We start from the raw sequence: 22,206 nt of genomic DNA on the forward strand, positions 1-22,206 counted from the left end.
GATTCGTTTCCAACCCGAACAGAGGCGCATTTCTCTGACGCGGCCTCCAACAGCTCCCGCAGTGGGAGAGGCTGAACTCAATTCCGGCGGACCAGGGTGGTGGAGACAACAGCGTCTCCCGCGGGTGTGCGAGCGGGCCGTCGCTAGGGGCCGCCAGCACGCGGACGCGCCTTTGCCATCTTAAGTTTTGAGCTCGAGAAAGAAAACTTTGCTATGAAGCTGCTATGGCACATTCTAAGGGGATTACGCTCTACCTGTCCATGTGACCCACCCACGCATCTGATTTCTTTCCAAACCACTAAGCAGAGTTCAGAAAGAAGGGAAAGAAAGTGATTTCAGGATCCAAATGCAACAAGGAGCATCCCTGCATGTCTAGAGACTGGGCCTTAATCACAGCCAAACCCCCGAGATCTGAGACCTCCACCCCTCAGCACAACAGAAGGCTTTTCATGTCTGTTACTGAAAATCTTAGGCCATACTTCCTAAACAAATTTCTCCAAGACAGCTGGAGAGCCATTTCTAATTACGGTGACCTGAAAGGTTGAAACCATGGCTCTAACTGCTGTTCCTTTCTCTTAGATGCCTCAAAGGCGCAGAGATAAACTTGACTTTGACTTTCAGTCACTGACTTGGAAACTCAGAAGCTTAAAATCTGGTGCCGGCTAAGTCACTAACTCACCATTAACAGGCCCCCTCGTCAGGCCTGTTTCCTCAACTGTAAAGTTGTATGTTCTAGAGCTCCCATGGCATCCCTCTACTACCGACTTCCTCCTGGGGAGAAGCCACAGCGACAGAGAGAGAGAGAGCGTGAACAAAACGGGTTAATTAATGGTTCTCTTAGGCAGATGTCCATCGCTAAGCAATCGTGGACCAAGCAAGCATCCGGAAGCTTTCTAATTTTCAACTATCTTACCAAAACTTTGGAGGTCGGATGTCATCCTCATTGGAGGGTGCCCTCTCTGTCAGTCTTATCACCTAGTCGGGATACTGGGGAAGGGGAGGGGAGAGGGGCGCGAAGGTGACGCGGTTGGCCCACCGCCCAAGGCGGGGAACTAGATCAAGACCTACCACCAGGTGGCAGACTCAGTCCGTCCGAAAATCACCGCGCGGCCACAACCTTCCACACCCGACTGACAACCCACAACCTTTTTTTTTTTTTGTCTGTTAGCGGGAGGGAGTTGCCTCCATAGGCAAAGCTGGAAAACATTTAATATACTGGCTGTAATTCCGTTCTTCCCGCCTCTGACAACCACAACACAATATCTGAAGCTGAGTTCATGTATTATACGTTGATTTTTCCAGCCCGAAAGGCTGAATGTATTGGGAAGGAAAAGAAAGAGTGCACTTGTCTTCAAAAAACAGAATGACACTCAATAGTATTTAGAAGAGCTCCCTTCCAAACATTGGTCGACCAGCAAAGAAAGTCTTGAATAAACTCCTGATCCTACGCAGGCTTATAGCGTTCCGCAAAGCCGGCGTGGGGGAGGGGAGACAAGTATCGTCTTTTGGTAGGGCTGCTTATCCCGGACTGGGAGGCGGAGAAGGCTGGGAGGAGCCGTCCTGGCTTCCAGTGGGGCGAAGAGAAACCAGCCAGCTTTGCCACAACACAGCACCCTCGCTCGGATCACTGCGGCGGCGTTCCCACTTGTTGCGCAGAGCAGGAAACCGGCACGCACCACACTACTTCTACAGGGCTCCAAACCCAGCTACAGACCAGCCTACCATTGTCCCACGCCATCCCCAAACCTCCTCCACTTCACACTCCCACATACACCACCATCACAGCCAGCAGAACTACAGGATTTCCAGTTAGTACGTTTTTTTTACACCAAAATATTTCTCTTCCTATCAATGTCAGACAAGCAGCAGAATTTAGGTGCCCTGAGAAGTCAAGGCCAAAGAGAAGGAGGACTGGACTACCTCTGCCTGGAGAACTCGCCTACTTAAAGCCAACCTAGGCAACCCTCTTCTCTCCTTCACTCTTCACCTCCTCTTCTCTCTTTCTCTGCCCTTCTCCCACTCTCTCTCTCCCTCCTCCTCCCTCCCTTTCTCTCTCCTTCTCCATCCTTCCACTCGATCGCGGGCGCGCACATGCACACCCAGACACACACTCATTGAAACTACTTTGCCTATTATGACACCATCCTAGCTGGAAAGCATTTTTTCCCTCTCCACTTGAGAGATCAGCTGCAAAGTCCGTTTTGAAAAAGTTAGTTTTATCTTCCCTTCCTAAAGGGGAAAAAAAATTCCTCATAAGGTCATTTCACAATATTTTTTAAATATTTGACTTTTGCACATAGTTTCATCCACCGAGGGGTGGCGCTGCCGCACCGCCTCCTCTGAATCGCAAGTTTTCACAACAAAGTGGGTTGTGAGTGGCTACCGCGCAGCGGAGAGAGGGAAGGAAGGATTTTGACATCTAGTTTTGGCTACCATTTACTCAACCAATAACTGGAACTCTTTAAGGTTCAGGAAACAACAGCTTAATAGTGTAGAGTCCCATTCTTGTCCACCAAACCTAGAATGAATTCGACTGTCTTTTTAAGAAAGCATAGGGTCAAACCCTTCAAAATCTAGCACAGAGGAAAAGGCCAGTTGGAGAATTCCTGCTTCCTCTGACTGCCATCTACCTCAAGATGCCCAGTTTTCATAAACAGTTTCTAGCCTTACTGTCACTATCAACAGACCCTTAAAATCAGCCAATGTTTGGGCCTGCAGTTTTGGAGTCTTCCAAATAGTAGGATATTGGAAATTTCTATTTATAAATGGGAGAGGGGGATATTTCCAATCTACAGGTTTCTATTTTGGCCTAAAGACTCCACTGCAGTCATTTTAGTAAGGGAATGCCCATCTCCAGTGCTTTCTTTCCATTTCCTCCTCCCCCAGAGACAAATATCTTTTCTCTTTTCTTAAGTATCTTTAAAAAAAAAAAAAAGTATATATTTTAAAGTGAGAATGTGATTTCACCTCGTTTCTTTGAGCTCATGTTTGCTACCTCCAGGAATAGCGTGTGGACTAGGGCCAGATGAACTTCAACTTGGGCTGCAGATTTACGAGGTTCTGTTCCAGTGCCAAAGACTCTTGGTAGTAAATAGTGAACAAAATAGATACCTGTCTCCTGACAGATCTTGCCGGTTCCCCTCTTTTTAAAAAGTTATTTATTAAAACCACATACACCTTGCAAAGAAAAAGGGAAACTGGCAGTCTCTCTAGAGGAAGCCGGTGGCATTGCTCAGAGCCACAAACTGTATTTCTAAACAGCCCTTTCCCTGGTTCCCTCTCTCCTGCCCCACTTTTTTTTTTTCCGGAGAGTAAAAAAAAATGCATCAACTGACCCTTTACTTAAAAAAAAAAAAAGTAAAGCATTACAAGATTTTCTCCTGGAAAACATAAACTGAGTGAAAAAAAAAATACATAAAAGATTAAATCAGAGTCCTGGGGGAGTAGGGGATGACCAGCTCCCCGAGACAGAGACCCAGTAACAACTCTAGACTTTCAGCACTCTGTTTGGGGGTCATTTCCCCTGCTCAGCTGTCAGGACCTCCACCACCAATCTTAACCACTGAGAGAAGGAATACAACATAAAAGGGGTCCTTTTCATTTTTTTTAAACCTGTTTTGTTGTGTTCTTGTTTTCCATGGATGAGCTTTAAAACTCATGATTACAACACTAGTTCCATTTTTCGCCAGAGTTCCAATAACACGGCATCATATAGGCAACGCAATCCACAGTTCTCAAGACATTTACCACGGACACTACATCCGGCAGCGGGGAGGCCCCTCACTCACGCTGCCCCCGAGCGCAGCTGATTTCCGAGGCTCCAACTCCCCACCCGTTCCCGCCCTGGGCCGCCGCCGCCGCTTTCTCCCATTCCTACTCCCTCGAGGAGAGCCACAGGTTGCAAATCCAACCAACCTCGCAATCCGTTTTTGCAAAATCACTCACAAAGATCTCCCTTTCGCTCTTGCAACCCTTCCCCTCCCCTCTTCCCGCGCCGGGTCGCCGGGCCAGAGCCACGAAGTGTCCTTCTCTCTTCCCGGGTCTCGCACGTAGGAACGTGGGCTGGGGCTGTTCATTTTTCCCCTCGCCTAGTGCAAAGACCTCGGGAATTTGAAGCTTGACGTCGGCTACTTTCGGCCCGCAAATGTCTTTTTACAAAGCTTGCACCATGGGAAGAATAAAATAAAATTTAAGAAAGGGGGAACAGCCATTGGGAGCTAACACCGAGTCACGCAGCGCCCAAAATACAAACACTGCGACCGCCAAGAAATCCCGCCGCCTTCCCGCTCGGCTGGGCTGTCCTGTGAAGGTTCCCGGAGTCCCCGCACGCTGAACAGCACCGCAGGTGCAAACGCTCACCCCTTTCCCACCCACTCCGCAAATCCATGTCCCGCCATCAGCTTCTCTCCCTAGGATGGAGAGAGAGCGCGCGCGAGGGTTCCCGATTCCCTCGACTTCAACCAAGAAAGAATAATTTTCAAAGTATTCAACATCCCCGCCCCCAGGCAAACTAAACCTCCCCCGAAACATAGGGGAAGGGGACACCAAAACACTCGCATCTCGTTAGGAAGATCATGGCTCTGAAAGGAAAGAGTAGAAACTATACTTCATCTGGATTTATGGGGCGGGGGGAAGGGGGGGTGGAGAAAAAGAAAAAACAAAAAACAAAAAAACACCAAGGAGTTCGCTTGCATTTTTCCTCCCAAATCTCGGCTCAGAGGCAGGGAATCTAGAGGACCGAGGTCGGTGGACGGGAGCCAGCGGGACGAGCGAGCAGGCAGCCTCCCTCCTTGCCTCCCGGAGTTACCAAGAAGGACGGGAGAGGGGAAGGAAGGAGAGGCGAGGGGAAGGTGGAGGGAGGGTGGGAAGGCGAGGCTGGAGCGAGGGAACAAGAAAGGCAGTTTGCAAGCTAGAAAAGAGAGAGAGAGAGAGAGAGAAACAGCCGCACGAATCCAGCGAGATCACAAGCCGTACGCAAGCAGGCAGCAGAAAGAGCGAGAGCGCGAGCGCGCGTCCTCTCCGCAGTCTAGGGCCAGACAGCCCCTAGACTTGCCCGAATCACCCCCCAAACACTGTCTCGTCCTCTCTGCTTCGGCCGCCCCCTAAGTCCCCTCCTTCCTCTCCTCCACCTCCTTTTCAAAAACCAAAACAACACAAGGGAGGGTGGCAATAGCCTCCCCAAACCGGCCGATTTACTCAAAGACAACAAGAATAAAATAATAAATACATAAAAATCTATATCCTAGAGTGGGAGAGACGTGGGACTAATCTTCGGCATTTATTTTAACACCTGACAGCTAGAATAAATAATATATACATTTATATCAATAGATACACATAGGAAACTTGGAGCCAAAGCATTTGGCAAGAGCGGAAAAAAAAAAAAGAATTAAAAGGTAAAATTATGATCATGAGCAGCGGCGGCGGCAGCGGCACCAGCGGCAACAGCGGCGGCGGCGGCAGCAGCAGCAGCGGCGGCAGCAACAGCAATAATCACCTGGTGTCCGGCCTTTCCTAGAAACTTCTTGCATCACCACTTCTAAGAACCCCAGTTCTAAGAATCAACAGAGCTCAATTCTCGGAATTTGAGCTGCGGACTTTACCACTGCTACATGGCAGGGGAGGACCCGGTGTCAGTTCTCCAGGACTTTTGCCTTCCCTGGCCCATAAAAAGCCCTCAAAACCAAAATATTTTTTTATTTTCCGGCATATTTCGAGGTCTTCACAGACCATGCGTCTCAGATTTGGAGATTCCAGTTCAAGGCTCGAGGGGCCAGACGGTGGTCCTCCCTCCCCGGACTCAAGACGATGGTACGACCTGCTCCGCCACCGTCACGTGGGCTCCCCCTCTGTGACGTCGACATCTTCGCTGTAGCAAAGCTCGGCCTCTGGAATTCTGAGAACTAATTTGCTATTCGGTGACATAAGAGGGGGAGTGCGCTTTGCTTCCCGGGGTCTGGGGCTAATTCTTCCTCTCTTATCCGTAAACTCGGCTCCTCGAACTAAATTACACAAAAGGGAGCGAGGTTCGAACCATTGGAAAAAGTCTTATAGATAGTAGGTTTAGAGGCGAGCAAGAGAAAAAAACAATACACACTACAGCTCTTTCCAGCTAGAATATTAGGCACCACGAGAAAAATATTTGCCAAGCAGTTTTCGGTGGGTTTGTTTGCTTATTTTTATTTGGGACAGTTTTTTCCTTGTTGATGTGGTGGCTTGAGATTTTTGGTTGTTGTATTTTGATGATTTTCGGATTTTGCTTATGATTTCTGCCTTTTGCAAGTTTATGGTGTTACGTAAATCTTAAGATCCCGCATCGTTTGGATTTTGTTTTGTGCGTGTTTGTGTTTTTCCCTATCTAATCTCTCGAGCATTTTAAAGAAGATGGCTATTTTAATACTGATGCTCTTGAAAGAAGCTGAAATTTTTGGTTGTATATAGCAATCCCAACCCCCACTTTTTTGGGGGTGGGGGGTGCAGTTTTCTTTTTCTCCTTGGACTTTTACTGAGCGGAGGCTCTCCTGCACTTGAGAGATGTATTCAAAGGATTTGTTTTGGTTTGGTTTGTTTCTTTCCAGGACAGCAAGTGGTGGGTTTACTCTTTCTGTTATTGTAGACTCTTAGGAAATTTCTTGCTGCAAGAAATGTGTGTGTATTTGGGTATGTGTACGCATGTGTTCTACAAAATTCTGTGAGCCAAATACCTGTTTGTGCTTTGCTTTTTCCTAAAGTCTTGATCCCTCCTCCCTAACCCCTGTTCATTTCAAGGTCGTTGTAAAAAAAATCTCTTCTGTCTGTGTTTTAAGCCATCAGCCGGAGGGAATTCTAAAGGCCTGCCGCGCCAGTATCACAGATACTGCGTGTATTTAGAACAGACTGTGCTACAACCACAACGCCTGCACGCAGTACAGTTTTCTTAGCTTTCAAGCTGAGTTGGGAGAAGGAGAAAGGGGAAATCTTTCTATCTTCCTTTCTTTTTAAAGGCAAATGCTGTGCAGAATCATTTCACTGTGGGCCTTGGTTTGTTTATTCAGAACTGCCAGTTTCCCTATTTAAATGTTGGTTGGGGTTTTTTCCCCTCCTACTCATCCCTGAATGAGGGAGACTCTTGTTTCTTTTATGTCTCTCTCTTAAAAGAAGGGTGTGAGGGGAAAATAATATTTCAGATTCCTCAAGAATTAACCCAAAATGTTTGGACCAGAAGCAGCTTTCAAAGGTCAGGCTGTTCTGAGCCTTGGCAATGAGAGTCCTTCAGGCGACTCATTAAATTACAGATGAGTTCTTAAAGGTTCCACGAAATTTCTGCACATGTTAATTTCAAATAAAGATATCTCCCAAAATAATCTACCTCTCAAATTGCAAATTTGGGTTTATAATGGAGAAGTGAGCAGAACTATGAAAGATTGTTGGCTGTTTCCTGGGATATGTGTGATCTCTTTCCGAAAACAAGTCCATAAGAAGTTTAAATTTATTGCTGAAAATGCTATCATTGATGCAGTTCCCCCCCCCCGCCCCCTTTTAAAAAGGCTCTGTTGGAGGGTTTTAGAACCAGGAAAGGTCCAAAGCGATTATTTTCCACAAGGGCTGGAGCTTAGGAAATATGCATAAGTGCCTGTCCCTGTGAAATCTGAATATTTTAATACTTATTTACAGATGGATTACTGCAGCCTCTGCAGAAAAGCCTGTCTTGTGAATGATTTTTGAAAATATATATAGGCCTAATCCTGTCACTGTTGTTGTAATGTACATTTTACCCCCCAAGGCACTAGATATTGTCAAGTGCATATTCATTCAGCCAGAAGCTAACTATCTGCTTTTTTGTTTTCTCCTTACCCCTTATTTTCCAAGAGTTTTAAATGAATCCCACTGGATTCAAAATGACACTCTGATTTTGCTGAAGTGATTTTCTTTGTGTATATATGTGTGATTTTTTTTTTTCTATGTTTCATGATCAATAAGAACTTTAGGGTTTCTCAGGTGTATCTATATGGTTTGGAATGTGCATTATATTGCTGTGCTCTATTAGTGATCCTACAATGAGATTTTATGATTTTTGGTTACTTTTCTTGTCAAAGTTACTTTTCTTGCCTCAGGGGTGGTCCCTCCTCCCACCCAGCCTTAAACACGCACAGCTTGTCAGCTCCTGCGTTTTCTTTGCCACTCCAATCTTATCCCCATGGGGGCGCTGCAGAGCAAAGGGAAATCTGCTCCCTCTGTTAGTAGACCCAATCAGAGTGGGGGCTGGGAAGGAATGCACCCTTCTGGTACCTTAGACCTCTTTAATTCTCTGCAGGGAGCCTTTGCACAGAGAAGCCACCAGGACTGGTTAATAGATAATTAACCCCACCTTCTCAGCACCTTATTTCTGGAACCAAGTGCCAGAGTCTCACATTTCTTTTCTTTCTTTTTTTTCTTTTTTGTCTTTTTTTTGTTTACACGAAAGATACCAAAACAGGAGATCGTTAAAGGAAAAAAAAAAATTATTAAAAATATTCTAAAGATGCTTTTAGGTAGGTCATTTTCTACTGAAGGAATGATAAGGAAAATTGTGTACCCACCTCTCAATCTCTTTTCAATTCCAAGGAAAATAACTTTATCAAATTTTATACTTATTGAATTTCTTCCAGAATGTCCTTCCTTCTCTCATTTTTGATCTCTCCCCATTAGTAGCCAGTTGGCATCACTATACGAGACTCCCTCATTCCAGCAGTGCTGTTATAGGATTAAAGAAAGGATTGACTTGAATATATTCAAATTCTTTTAAATTATCCTGAAGAAGCTCTAAAGAGAGATTCTGTGTCTGGGGTCTTATGTGTGATTCCTGTAGACTTGGAGAGAATGTGTGTCACTCAGTCCTATGATTTAATGGTTACTGGCTATTAATATTCAGACTAGAGGACCAGGCCAGTCCTTTTGCCCTATGTACTAGGCATAGTAATAGATTCCTAATTGTAGCTGCTGGGTAAATATAAGCTTTGTTACAAAATAAAATAGCCTAGTCCTTATATTACATTTATTTAAAGAAAGGAACAGATTTCGTATCCAGTTCCACACACAAAAATGTCCCCACAATTCAGTCATAGCTGAAAAGGAACCTCTCCTTGGAATAAAAGTTGTCTGGTCCTCCTTCTAAGGGGACATCAAACAGGGAATTGGTTTCACTTGTCAGGAACTTCTGCTACCTTGGTAGATCTTTAAACTATCACATCACAGAATTATAGATTTTAGAATTGGAAGGAACCTTGCTGATCAATCACGCAACTCCTCTAGGCTTCTTCTTTCAGGAGGACAGGCTGGCCCTCGCTAGAGGCATGCATGACCCCAGGAACACAACTGAAAATGTGTCTTCGTGGTTTGATGGTTTGTCATTTTAGAGAATCAGAGTGATCTGACTACATGAGTTTGGAGGAGGATACCTTGTTTTCTGGCAGAATTGAGGAAAGCAAGGCTACTTTGGGCTCTGTGTAAACTGTAAATTGATTCTCAGGACAAACTCCAAGTCATGATGAGCATTCAGTTTTGATGGTCATTTGGGTTTGGTTCTGTTTATCACCCGTGCTGCTTTAAGCAATCCTATTTTTGATGGGTATGGAAAATGTAATCTACATGACATGCGAAGTTTTACCTATTCACTTTGCTTCAAATCCTTCATTTAGAGCTATTGTAAACAAGCTCATTATATTATTCTTGAAGAAAGCAAGGAGTTTTCTTGGCATGTTTTAGAAAGATCGAGCAGAAAGTTTTGAGACATTAAAAAAAAACAACAACAAAAAAACCAACGATTTCAGCCAGTACCTTCTGAAAAAGTGTCAACGTTTAATTTTGATCCATATGCTGCCTGCTTTCAGCCTGTATTAGTCTAAGATTTTTTTTTTCCTTTAGAAATCTTTTCAGCCTAGCTCAGAGTTTTCCCCCAAAACACTGATTTTCCACACCTTTCTCACTTATTTAAAATGGAAATAAATATCAGGAGCTTAAAATAGAGATGTATTGGGGAGGGCATGTAATCATTTGTTTATTGCGTTCGATCACTGTTTTGAATAGCAGGGTTTTCACTTCCTATGAAACCTTCCGCGAGGGAAAGCAGCAGCTGGACTATGAGGAGGATAAGGAGACGAAAGCACTCAGAGTGTTTGTAAACTCAGGGTGGCAAGCCCACCCTCCTGCCTGGCTGCTGTACTTAGCTGTCTTTACTACCTAAGGCTAGAAGTAGAAAAACTTGATTTGCGTGTTGTGCCTGCATTTTTCTTTCTTTCTTTTCCACGCCGCCCTCTGTACACCTGACCGTCCAGAAGCCTATCTGAAGCTGGCTTGATGGCAGGGAGCGCTGGAGAGCAGAAGAATGTGCAGAGGAAGGGAGTGCTTGGTACTTTTCCATTCACATCTCCACAGTGGCTTTTCTTGTTTATTTCAACCTCCACCCGCAGAAACCTTTCAGCTGCCTGAAATTCGAGTCATTAAACTGTTCCCTGAGGTCAGACTACAGATGCTTGGTGCATGTTTCCTACATGTCGGTGTCTATGTAACATATGTAGGTGTAGAGACTCACACAGAAATGTATAACTCCATGGAGGTCAGAGTGAGGTAGGAAAAAACATTGGATAGGTTGCCAAAAAAATCTTGGTTTCTAATTACAGCTCTGCCTGGAAGTCCTTATGGGACCTGGAGCAAAACCACTTGTCAGGAGGACTCAGTTTCCTCAGTCGTGTGAAGGAGTAACCCAGATGATTTGCATGATGTCTGTGTTCAGAATTCTATACCTTTATGTATAGAATTAAAGTACACCAAAACTTTAAGGTGGGTAGGGGGAAATGGAAAGGAGCTGTGTGTATTTGTGTACTTGGGCTAGCAAAGGGATTAAAATTTAAACATCTAAGTAAAGAAGGCAGTCCCAGAATCCTCACCTCTATCAATTTTTAACCAATTGTAGACCAAAGTCTGGGATTATGCTAAGTGGGTCCAAAAGCCAATTGGAGATTTTAAATGTTAAGAGTTGAAGAAGGCAATTTCTAAGACCTTGTACCTTTGATCTCCAGCATTCAGAATTAGATGCAACAGTTTCCAAGTGTCTTTTTTTGCACTAGGGTTTTTTTTTTCCCCTTCTGTTTTTGGAAACTGTCCCAGTCAATGATAGAAAGAAGATGACACTTGTAAACTGGATAGTCTTTAAGCCACTGGGCCCCATGTGGATGTGAAAAATATGTCATAACATTCACACACACACACACACACACACACACACACACACACAGAAAGGAAGAAAAAAAGAAGGAAAGAGAAGGGAGGAAAGAAAGAGAAAGAGAAAAAAGGAAGGAAAGAAGGAAGAAAGGAGGGAAGGAAGAAAGAGAAGGAAAGAAGGAAAGAAAGAAAAAAAAAACTAGAGAGAGATTCTTAGTAAGAAACTTAGACATAGCCCAGCTATCACTACATTGAAGGCAGTTATTTGAAGTCAAGGAGAATAACAGATGAGGAGTTTGCCCTTAAGGGAAAAATAAACCTTTATCTACCAGAACAAATGAAAGCAGCTGAAAAGATACTTTCCATCAATATTTCCTATAATTTTTTGATCTCCTTTTTTAAAATGAAAGGTGTAACATTTCTCAGACCTGATTTTCTAGACAGAATAAGGCCTTTAACGGAACTCAGCATCCTCAGGAAATAACAAAGTCATTCCTATGTACTAGCAGCGAGCTCCTCCCCCACCCCCACACCGTCCCTTCACTGGCTTAGACCTTCTGGAATATTGAGGTCCATGGTCAAGGAGAGGTGGAGCCAATTAAGCTCTCCCAACGAAAAACTACTGAGAGTTTAATATGCTAGAACTGGGAGGGCCCTTAGCAATTATCCAATCCAACAACACTGATTTTATATAATTGGAAATTGAGGCCCAGACAGAATGCATTTGCCACATACACTGAATCACTGGCAGAGCTGGATCCAGAACATTGATGCCTTGCTTCTAAAACCAGGCTCTGTTTTTCCCATGGCTTATCACGGAAAAAGGATATGGGGTGTACAGCCCTGCAAAAGAGTCATTTGCTGTGGCTTTACATTCAGAGAAGTCCTCACATTGAGACTTTTGACATAATCTCCCCTGAGATTTTCCATTAGTCTCAGCGGTACGCTGACAGGATGGAAAGAAGAAGACCATCACACACAAGTTCTGTGTGGGGGTCCCAGGGTAGGACCAGTGTAGAAGTCCCCACAGGCTCTGAAGGTACTATGATTTAGTATTGTTAATAAATTTATAACTGTTTTATGAATGGTGCAATTGCATTGTAGTTGTGTGTATGTTGGTGTTAAGAATTTTAAATTTTAAATTATATTTGGCCTAGAAGCAATGATACTGAAGTAGCAATGGGGACACGTAGTGCTTCTTGGAGAAATGGCTAATTCTAGTTCTAGGATTGGGGCAAGAAATATACAAAATTAGAATGGAACATCTTGTAAAAACTACCCCAATGAGAGATATTTCAAAGAGATCCTAGAGCCAGCCACCTGAAGAACTCCCAATGGCAAAAGCTGGAAAATTTTGAACAACAAAATAAAGTAATATTGGATTACAACCCAAAGTATAACATAAATATCCTTGAATCCACACTGATGTAAATAAATTATTGAACGTATTAATAAATGGGAGAAAAGGGACAAATTTCTCTTGCAGAAGAATTCCAAATAATTTGTGTAGATATGCTGCCCTCAAGGAGGGGGAGTAGTATAACTTCGCACTCCATAAATGTGAGCTGTGCATAATGACTTTCTTCTGAAGAATACGACATGGGGAGGGAGGAATTTTACATGGAGAAACCTGGCAAACACTACATCAACCAGGTCATCAAAGTCAACATCGGCAATGATAAACCATGTTGATTTAAGTACCTTTGATACGAGGTGATGAAAATGGCTCTTTACCTCTGCGGTCTTCCTCCCACCCCCCAGTCTATTTATGAGATAGTGAAGGGGCATCCTACGGAGCACTGGATGAGCACTCCTCAACGCTGTCAAAGCCATCCAAAACAAGGAAAATCTGAGAAACTGCCAGAGCCAAGAGGAGCCTAAGGAGATAAGACAATTTAATATAATATAGTAACTAACACAGATGGGATCATGGAACAAAAAAAGACATAGGGCAGACCTAAGCAAATCTGAAAAAATGATGAACTTCAGTTAATAATATTGTGTCAATATTGTTTGGTCAGTTTTACCAAAGTAATATAAAGTGTTAATAATAGGGGAAACTGAGTACATGTTCTCTGTACTATCTTCTCAATTTTTCCATATATATTTGGGGAGGGGGTGGTTGTGGTAGTGACATGTCTTTCTTTTTCAACACTGGAAAAATGTTCACATAGGTAGCCAGGCCTCTCTTGAAATCTGAGAGGTCTTGCTTCCCACCCAACCATGCCCCCAAAATGGAGTCATGGAAATGAGAGAACCTCTATTTGTTCTTTTAGTTTGCTAAGTTGAAAGCAATTTAGCTAATTTCTTTATGCCAGCATCTGGCTGGATAAAGAACTGTCAAGAGTACACTCCAGAGGCATCAAAGGCCAAATATTGTCATGGTGGCAGATGACTCAATCCACCTCATCAATCCACTTATTCCACTTTTCTTTGTGAACCCCGCCCCCCATGGAAACAAGACCTTGAAAGATCTTGCCATCAGTCCATGTGGGACATATAGAACTTGGGGTTTCATCACTGAGGTTGGGAGAGCCCTCAAAGCTTCCTAGAATCTGTTATTTCATTGTACAATTCCAATAAAACTGTGGTTCTCATCAAATTCATAACTCTGGTTATCTAGAGAACAACTGACTGGACCTCGAAATTCTATGAGTTTGTCTTCATTATCTGGATATGATCCCATAATCTAAACTGGAAAGCTCAAGAGAGAGAAATGGTTTGCCAAGACCACCCTGCAAGTTAGTGGTAGAGTTGATTCAACCAATCCACCCTGAATCATTTATTTTGCTGCAGTATTCACCTTGGTAAACTGAGGATTGCTGTTACATTGATATACTGTACACTATTTTAGAAATGCCTTATTAATTCCTAACCAATTGTCAGCTATCAATGGTATCTAGTTCCAATGCTGCACTTGTTTTAAGTGTCTCTTTCTTCTTTCCCTTCACCTTTCCCCAATTCTATCAGCTTCTCTGGTGAGGGATCATAAGATCTTTGAACTAACATATACTATGGAGGCTGACATTTAAATAATTCTTGGTGAAATGCAGTGAGACTGAATCCTATCATATTCCATTTAGGTTAGCATGACTCTTTCAGCAATCTATTTGGTCACATGTCTCAAGAATTATAAACGTAGTCATGCCCTTTGACTCAGTAATTCTACTTCTAGGAATCTAGCTTTGAAGCACAGAGAAAAAAACCTACAGAGAAAAAAAATCTTTGAATGAATGCATGCATCCAAACATATCTAACAATAACAATTTTGGACAACCTACATGTTTTATCATGATTGGGTTGGAGGAGAATGGTTAAGTAAATTATAATACAATTAGATTTTAAAAGTTAGAATCGAGAAATACTTATGGTGACAGGTACAGTGAAAAGAAGTAGGATATATGTAATGTATGTACAAAGTATATTCATAATTATTTAAAAAAACTCTTCAAAGGAAATAGACTAGGTATACACAAGAGTACATAATTAACAAAAAGTATTTACTGTGGGTATCTTAGGGTAGTAGGATTATGGATGATTTTTTCTCCTTTATCTTTTTTTTTTATCTTCCAAAATATTTGAAGTTTATATATTAGTTTTATCTATCTATCTATCTATCTATCTATCTATCTATCTATCTATCTATCATCTATCATCTATCTCACAAGCACACACTCAAGACACCTTAGTGAAATCTTTTAAATGCAAACAATTAGTCCTCTAATTTACAGTTTTGAATGTTTGACCTAAAGTTGAAGCTGCCCACATCTTTAAGGCATATACCAAAAGTGAGAACTGCCCACTCACTCTTGGAGAAGACCTTTCACTCTGGGAGACACTTGTCTCTACAACAAAACTTCACCTTTCTGAGCACGTAGACCATAACAAGATTAACCAGATCCTGTATATCTTTGATCTATCTCCACCCACTTGGTCTGAGTGTACTCATCTTGTTTGTTGGTGTGTTTTCAGTATTTGCAAATGTCAAAGGGTTTCCTGGTTACTTTGCTGTCTCTGTGAGGCTACCCAGGCACTCTCTTGGTAGACAGACCTTCTTTGGGATCCTTCTGGGGCTACAGGAATTTTGTTTTTGATTCTTGCAACATGTTTGGTTAGTAAATGCAAAGGAAAACATTTAAAAATAAACTATATCAATGTATTTTTCTTCAAAGAATAATGAGGCTGTTAGGAACTTTGGGATATCCCATTATTTGAATCGTTTGTTCTCGAAAAGGGCCATGAGGGTAGACATCATAATCAAGGGGGTGAGGGTAAGGACCATGGTTCTGATAAACCCTTCTTCACTGAAACCACTGATGTAATTCTTTGATCTCAGCTCACTCTAGTCATTGTCTTATTCACTTATTCAAACAACACATGGTTCATTGGCAGTCTTTTGTGGGGTAGACACCGTGCTGGGAAGACAAATATGGATACAAGAGGAGACCATAAGCCCTGGGGGCACACAGTCTACTAAGGAAACACAGGCCCAGAAAGGTGCTGAAACTTGCTTTAGGTGATGCAAAAGTCCTGAGCTAAGACTGGGCCCCAAATGTCCTGATTCTGAGCCCAATAAATCTCTAAGACTTCTCATATGCTGTGTCCTACATTCCACTCCAATATCAGTATGAAGCATTGATTCCTTCCCTGATCAGTTTCAGCCTCTAAGTTTTTTATATAGTATTGATTAGAACAAGGTATAACCCAGCCACCTCAATGTACCATCCAGTAATATCCAGTACCCAATGCAGGAAGATCCACAAGAGCCTGGAGCATAAACAGAGCCCCAGCTATCTTCACCACTACCATCTCTAAGCTGGTCCAGCCTGCTGGCCAGAGCTTTGCCTGGACCCTGATTTTTATGTCTTCTGTACCTGACAGGTTCTACCATTAACATAAAGATCACCCAGCATCGTGCTATTCCAAAGCATACAGCCTCAAGGAACATCCACAGCCTGGACTCCAAAACCCAACACCATCTCTCACCGGAACTGGACATCTAATAGATCCTGAAGCCTACTCAACTAAGCCCAAGTCCACCCCAACCCTCTCAGCATTCCAGACAATTTGGGTAATAAACTAATAGGTGATATCTCTAGGTACCAGCCCTGCATCTAAGCCAGTTTCCACAGCACCCTAGTCACCAAGGCTCCAAACTGCCAGGAGATTAACCATTTCCTTTCTATAGCCAGGCAAGGATGAATTGGATATAATAGTATATGCATAATACCACCAGACAAGATTTCAGCAACCTTACAATAAGTTGGAAGTACAGCAGCTTTCAATGTCAAGTTGCTATGAACAAGCTTAGCCTTTGTAAGTATTGGCACTAAAATACCAGCAAAACACTCCAAAGAAAATGGGATAGAAAAAGATTAATAATGATGTTAATAAACACCATAATTTGGGAAGGTATATTGAGAAGATCTGATGGTGATGATAGTGAACCCAATAAATCAAGCACTTTAGACCTTCAAACTTCTTTCCGGTCTCATCTCCTACCACAAATTTCTACACCAGGCTGTTAGCATACTCCAAGGACTTACCTCTAGCCTATACCTATGCCTTGATCTCTGCCTTTCTTTGATAGGCTAGAAGCCCCTCAAAGATAAGAGTACGTGCTTTTTGTTTTCTTAGATTTGTTTCCAACACACGGTACTCACTTAGAAAATGTTGAGTAAATTAGAGTAGGTAGAACTGAAAGAGAATTTGTTGTAAAATCTGATAATCTGGGTTCCAGTTTAAATTCCACAACTGACTAACTTCTGTGGGTCTCAGTTTCTTGTTCTCCAAAATGGTAATTATATCACAGTATTCTCATAAGAATCAAGTACAGTCAAGGGGAAGGTACTTTGAAAATTATGATGGGCAGTTCAACGTGGTTGTTGAATGTTGAATGTATGAACAAACTGTTGAGGAAACTTCATGGTAAAGTCATCAGGTTATTCCAGAACAGATTCCAGATTCTGTGACTCAGATTAAATCTGGGGAACAATGTTTTTGAAGTGCCCTCTTCTGACTTTGTAACCATCCTGAAATATGGTTATTTCACTTCCCAAAATATTTTAACTCTTTAAGTACAAGAAGACATAAATTACTGCTAAGGATTCATACTGATCCAAAGAAAACAAAAAAGATCATCAGAAAGTCTTTTTGTTCTTGAAATGCAGAATTGGAAATGAACCATTTCCCAGTAGTGGGAACTGAAATCCAGTATTAGATCCTCCTTTTTAGTCCTTCTTCCTCTTTCTCCTCTTTCTACCTTAGCTCCTCCCTACCCTTCCCCTGCACCCAGATGGAAAAAGTCATTTGTTTTGAGCTAACTTCAATCTTAGAAAAAAGTATAAACAAAGTCTTAGTTCATCAGAGCTGTTTGCTAGGATCACAAGGTAGATTTCTAAAAATTTTTATGCAGTTGAGTTCATGGGTGAGTTACTAAAACAAGGAGATAGGATAAATTTCTAACAAAGGCCCAAATGGCAGGGAGCCCTGGGCCAACTCTGTCTTCCTAAGAGAATCCCCAAATCTATCCCTCCTGTTGCTGAATGGTCACTGAACATCTGGGTGCATGTAAAAGGGGATTGGGAGCAAGCTGGCCTCGATAGGGAGGAGGAAAGAAAATATGAGCATTGGCTCTGGAGAGAAAGAGTAAGGGCTTCACTCCAGTAAGGGAACCAGGCAACAATTAAGCAGATGAAGCAGCAGACATTGCCAAAGATAAAAAGAAAAAAAAATGAAAAACACTACTCAAAAGCTCATATCTTACTTCCTGCAGTCTACAACAATAGGTACCTAAGTGGAACACAACACTCAGTGGACTCAGAAGGAATAGATACACAACAGCCTCCGAATGACTCAGGGACAGAGAGTAGCAGTGGCAAGAGAGAATCCCTAGAACTGGGAGCCTGTCGGCCTATATTTACCAGTTTGTCAGCACCAAGCCTATAATGAACAGTTCATTTATTTTGGGATTCCTAGAGGTGGAAAGAGGAGAATACTGTATGTATATGGCATTACAAAAACAAAAACAAAATTTCCTATGTGGGTAAGCTGAAAAGATGTCCAATCTCATAAGGGCAGCCACCTCTTCCATATGGTTCCTTCTTTTTCATTTCTACTCTGCCTGTTCCCAACACCTCTCACCCAACCATACCTGTGGAAGCCATGTTCTTGCACAAAGCTAAATGTGTCTGGGGAGCAAAGCAAAGGAATAGTATACCGAGATATTTCCTTTCTCAACTCCAAAACCTGACTTGGTTCAGAAAATGGAGGTGTGTTGTAAGATTCTAGGCATTAGGAACTGAAAAGTTAGAGTAACCATATATTCAGCTATATTTTCTTATTTTATCACCCATTTGGTTGGATTTTTCACCATGTAATGAACATATATTGGTATTTTCAGTTCTCGTTAAGACACAGCCACAAAAGTTATGAATCAAGCACCTACTATATGCTAAGCTCTGGACTAGACTTTCTATATACATGGAATAATTATAGACCTGTTCATAGAAGAGCTTGTAGTCTAGTTGAAGAGATAAGTATTATACAAGTAAACCCATAGATAAGTATTTATTGTAAATTATGATAACTGAGACAGAAAAAGAGTAAGGTGCTGTGAGATGAGGGAAGGATATAATTTACCTAGTGTACAGTCTTCTCTATTTAAAATAAACTTTAAGCTGAGATCTGTAAAAGGAGGATAAGTTAGCCATGCCCAGAGTGAGGGGGAAAGTATGCCAGGCAGAAGGAACAGAGGTCACACAACCCCAAAGAGCATAAAACCATGGCATGTTCAGGGACCTGAAAGAGGCCAATGTGGCACAAACAGAGAGAGTAATAGAAGATGAATTTGGCAGGTGGGGGAGAGACTCAAGAGCTAGACCATGCCGTCCTTTGTGAAAGTCTAGTCCAGAGCTTAGCATATACTAGGTGCTTGATTCATAACTTTTGTGGCTGTATCTTAACGGGAATTTAGAGTCTATTCTAAGTGTATCGAGAAGTCATTTAAGGTTTTTAGGCAAGGTGATGACACGATCTGATAAGGCTTTGTCTAAAAAGCTGTCTTATTTGCAAAGAACTTTTCTCAGTTCTTCTTTAATGTGCTTCTCATGGTGACCTTGTGAAGTGTGCCATGATGATTATTCCAATTAGAAAGACTAGAAATTGGGACCCACAATGGGAAGGCACCATCTGGGCTAGTTAGTTGCAACATAAAGTTCAAAACCTGGTTGTTTAACTTCTCTACTCTGAGTAAGGCCCTGTGTTAGCCTTTTCATATATGTTCTAATTTCATTCTCACAATCCCCTGAGAGGTAGGTGGTGTTGCATTTCAAAAGAGGTAACAGTTTAATTCTGACACTACTTGACTTTTTTTTCCTTTTTTTTGAGAACATTAGTGATTCCCTATGAGGCATGTTGGTTTTCAGTTTCATGCTTTGCCCACTCTTTGGTTCCTGCAAATCCCTGAGGAAGGAATATTTATTACCTGTTCATTAGTACATGCAGCCTCTCTGAGAATGGAAAATGCCAATTAATCTCTTTGCTGAAATCCTCTAGCCATTCCTGCATCTGACCAGCCTTTCCTGGGTGGCGAAAGTCAACATTTAAATATGAAACCAGGCTTCAGCTTCCAAAAATTTAATTGTATTATGAGGAGTTCATTGAAACTAGGCTTTGTGAATCAATGAGGGAAAGGCTGGGAGTAAGGCTAACCAAATGCTCAAGGCCAGCCAGCAATTGAGTGAAATTACTGAAATATTTGATGTGGTCTGGGCCACCACTGGTTGGCGGTACAATCTCCAGCTCAGTGAGTACCAGCTGTATAGGGCACAGTTCTAGACCCTCTAGAGGGAATACAAATCAGTGGCTAAAGAAACAGACTGGCTCTACCGTGGATTCAGTGACAAGTATGTTAAATGCCAAGGAAAGAAGATCAGGCAAGAGCTGGTAAATATTCATAGCCAACCTCATGGCCTCAGGCAAGAAGAGCTGCATTCCAGAGCAACAGCTTTGTTTGTGCATGTTTGGTCTGAGAACCAGGCATGGAAGACTCTGTGTTCAGTCCTGTTACCTTCAAGATTTGATTAAGGCTCTTAGGAGAGTCATGATCTCAGCCTGGAATGGTAGCATTCAAAAGAGACAACAAAAAAGAGAGAGAAGGTGACTAAAAGCTTTTAGTGCAAGAGGAGGGAGAATGGATAGAGTGAAAACTGGGAAGTTTCCACTTTCAAGGCCAACGGTATAAAGAAGGACCTCGGTTTTTAATGCTGCTGTTAAGCCCTTCAAGGGAGTCTCTCCTGCAAGCTGGATGATTCCTTTTTGCCTCTTGCCTTGTTTTTCTCATTTGGAAAAGGGGAAAGCAGCTGCTAACTCACAGGTATTCTTTTGCAAATTTAATACAGTAAAGCACAGTAAGTGTAGAAAGTAAATCATTTGATAAACTGTTCAGCTATCACAACCATCTGGTTAAAAAATAGAACCAGACAACTAGACTCACGTAACAGAACCTTAGAAATCATCTGGCCCAACACCTGAATGTGGTAGGTGAAAAGAGAAAAGGCAGTAAGTGCCTTGGCCAAGGATGCGTAAGGAGTTAGAGTCTGAGGGTGCTTGAGGGTGTGGGGAGGAAGGAGATGCTGAGAACTGCCGTGAGCTTGCTGCTCTGCTGAGCTCCTTATGACCTAATCTTCTTCTTATTTTTTTAATTAAATTTATTGGGGGTAACATTGTTTAATACCATTATATAAATTTCGGGTGTACAGTTTACAATACAACATCTGTATACTCTATTGTGTGCTTACCACCCAAAGTCTGGTCTCTTTCCATCACCATATATTTGCACCCCTTTACTCTCTTTGTCTTATTTTGTTACAGGAGACAGGCAGGTCTCTTCATTTTGTACATCAAGAGCCAGAGTTTCCAAATGGAAATAGTCTCCCTAAGATCAAAGAATTAAGAAGCAGTCGAAGGGAGTCCAAACCTGGCTGAGTTCAACCCAAAGTCCATGCTCTTGACCTAATATCTTCTCACTAACTTTTCTGCTTCCTTGCAAAGAACCGGTTTTCAGGGTTTCCATAGCACCTACAGAAAACCGTGGTGGCTAGGGAGGGGTTGTTTTTATATTTATTTTTAAAAAATCTATCTATGAATCATTGTATATCCCTTCTTTATGCAGCTCGATTTTGCAGTCTAAAATGGCTTAGTGCACGAGATGACCCAGGCCTCTTTCACCCCTAGCACTCTGTAATTAGTGCTTCACACCAAAGAGAAAATGGTCCTTGTTTACCCCCAAATCCAAGTAGTTCTTATCTACAAAATCCATGTATTTATAATAGTCTGTATATGTTTCTTATGGTTATCTGAAGCCAATGCAAAAAGACATGCCTTCCCTTTTCCTCCACCAGCACCCAGGAGGTGCTCAAAAATCTTTCTGATACATAAATTTCTAAAGCAAGGATTCTGTCAGCCTTCTATACACTGTTACAGAAGGCTTTTATTTATTTTATTTTATTTTATTTTATTTTATTTTTGACACAGGCTTTTTAATTTAATTTTTTGGCATTTCTCCAATCTATGGGCCCAGTGTCCATCCATCTGTACATCCATCGTTTATCCAAATAAATTTCCATCCATTATTACCAAATACCAAATCCAACATCCTACATGTTATACATACATGTAGAGATAACTCACATACATTTAGTGAACATTGATTAAGCACCATTATGTGGCAGGCAACAGGCGAATTGCTGCACAAGTGTCATCAGTTAAAATCTAGACCAGGATTGCTAATCATCCAAAAAGTCATTTCATTTCTTACACCGTCACTTTTATTTAAAAAAAATTCAGATGCTTAAAAAGACCAGTGGGCATTGTTCCCCTCTATATTATCCTTATACTTGTATGAAACATTTAGCTCAAAATCCTGATTCTTCTAAATTGTTATTGTGTACTGCCATGAGAAACCTTTCATGGCACAAGGCAGTGGCCTAGAGAAGGGTTTGGATTCACAGGGAGTACAAGGACCTT

General features: G+C 42.1%; 1 protein-coding gene across 2 annotated transcripts in view; it reads right to left on the reverse strand.

The window, feature by feature from the left end:
- BCL6 (B cell CLL/lymphoma 6) overlaps positions 1-5,573 on the reverse strand; it is a 23,234-nt gene extending 17,661 nt beyond the window's left edge. For both annotated transcript variants that reach the window (XM_015599929.2, XM_006925831.3), the window contains exon 1: positions 5,498-5,573. The gene's annotated coding sequence lies outside the window, so the exon portion shown is untranslated. The remainder of the gene's footprint in view (positions 1-5,497) is intronic.
- Between the last annotated feature and the right edge of the window lie 16,633 nt (positions 5,574-22,206).

Source organism: Pteropus alecto, unplaced genomic scaffold (genome assembly GCF_000325575.1).
Source record: "Pteropus alecto unplaced genomic scaffold, ASM32557v1 scaffold88, whole genome shotgun sequence".
NCBI classification, from domain to species: Eukaryota; Metazoa; Chordata; class Mammalia; order Chiroptera; family Pteropodidae; genus Pteropus; species Pteropus alecto.